Genomic DNA, 1793 nt, shown 5'->3' on the forward strand with positions numbered 1-1793 from the left:
GAGCTCCGGGTGGAAGGAAAAACCCACCGCCACCGCTCACTGAGAGCCCGTGCGCCCCTGCGGCTGCAGCCCGGGCTGGCAGGGGCCTCGGCCGTGGCGCGGACCAGGCCTCCTCTGGGGGCCTCCCGGCCTCGGAGCATTTCCATCAGCAGACACAGAACCAGGAGCGCGCTTTCCAACCAGACAGAGTAGCCGGATGGGAATCGTCCTAGGAGGTTTGAGGCCGGGAGCTCTGCTACCTCTGGCCAGCGCGCTGCAAAGGGCTCCTGCCGACCTGAAACCCAGCAGTTTGAATGCCAGTGCGGAGGCGGAGGTTAAGCTCCCGGACTCCACGCCCTGCTGTCCCTGAGTAGGTCAATGAATGGGCCGTAATAGTTCATAAATAAGCCTTCCTGCCAAAAAAACAAAACAAGAACACCGCACAGAGCCCTCCCCCTAGCGGCCAGGCTGCTGTCTGGGCGAAGAGGAGTGGCCGGAGGGGTGAACGGCCCTGGGAGGCCTTCCCACAGACTCAGGGCCCCGCAGCAGGCGGAGCTGCTCCCTTCACCAGGGGCCGTTTTAAAGGCGGAAGGATGACCCATTAAAATGCACACTCCGAGCATCTGTAAGTATAGGAGACATGGGCCTGCAATAGCTACTTCCGATCTCAGATCAGTAGCTTTATTTACCCTTTCTTGATCCTTTCTTCCTCTCTTAAAGTCTTTGAAGAGTCTTGCTCTTGACCCCACAGAGTCAGGGTCACCGGCCTTTGTTCAGGTTCCCAGTGGCCGAGGAGTGCGTTCTTTGGCTGCATTTGCATGCTTGCATAAATCACCCAAAGGCAAATGCCACGGTAGATTTATAGGGTTAACATGGCAGCTCTTTCCTGTTCTGGCAGTCGGCCCAGGCCCTGAGCCAGCAGGGGCGGGTCCCGCCTTGTAAGACACTGTTTTCCATAATGGCTGCGAGCCTGTTGAACTCTGGGACTCTTCTGGAGGGCTTTAGGCGGACGGAGAGGGCATGAACTTCCCCGGGCTGCATAGCACCGGCTTTAAATATCTGGGCGGTGGAGGCAGGTTGCCCTGGTTCCCCTCTCTGATCATCCTCCCTGACACAGGCCACCCAGCACTGGTAAGCCTTGGGTTCCTTACCAGCAAAATGAGAGTAATTGTAGCACCTACTTCATGGAGTTGCTATGAGGTTTGAGTGAGCTCATGAATGAGATGGGTTCAAATTGCTTACTAGCTGTGTGGCCCTGGGCAAACCATTTTAACTTCTGGGCCTCCGTTTTCATAACTACTGCCCTTGCCATCTTCACAAAATTGCCTTGTATGGAACAATTAAAGACACTTGACAAGAACTCTTTAAAGCAATAGATTTTTTTTTTTGATGGGGGCTATATTCTAGGGCCTGAAATTGATATAGAAGTCTTTGGCTATCCCGCAGATGAGCTGGATGGGCCCTACTGTTTCCGTGTGTGGCAGGTGGACTGTCTGTGTGTGGAGTTTGTAATCTGGAGCTTCATATCGGCCTTGAAGGTCAAGAGAAAGCTGCATTGGAAACTTAAGTTTTCAATTCACTTTTAGAAGTACTGCTGCTCTTTTGACCTCAGGGTGAAAAGGATTGGTCAAAATCTCTGTTTGCACCTCCTCAAAATAACCGACAAAGCGGGATTAGGGGTCTTGGTTCAGGGAGTCCTAGAGGAGGTCTCTGCACCTTTTTTCCTAGCGTTTACGCTTGAATGAGTGAAGCCAGTCAAAGGCATTTTAATGGATGTGTAGCCAATGTCTTCCGGGTCAATTTTTCACCTTGTT

At 52.9% G+C, this 1793-nt stretch overlaps 1 long non-coding RNA gene across 1 annotated transcript in view; it reads left to right on the forward strand.

Annotated features, from left to right (window-relative positions):
* The first annotated feature begins 478 nt into the window (after positions 1-478).
* The window catches only part of LOC107184861, a 5081-nt gene continuing 3766 nt past the window's right edge, over positions 479-1793 (forward strand). The window contains exon 1 of the long non-coding RNA XR_001515765.1: positions 479-604. This is a non-coding gene — a long non-coding RNA (uncharacterized LOC107184861). The remainder of the gene's footprint in view (positions 605-1793) is intronic.

The sequence above is a fragment of the Myotis davidii genome, unplaced genomic scaffold (assembly GCF_000327345.1).
Source record: "Myotis davidii unplaced genomic scaffold, ASM32734v1 scaffold125, whole genome shotgun sequence".
Lineage (NCBI taxonomy): Eukaryota > Metazoa > Chordata > Mammalia > Chiroptera > Vespertilionidae > Myotis > Myotis davidii.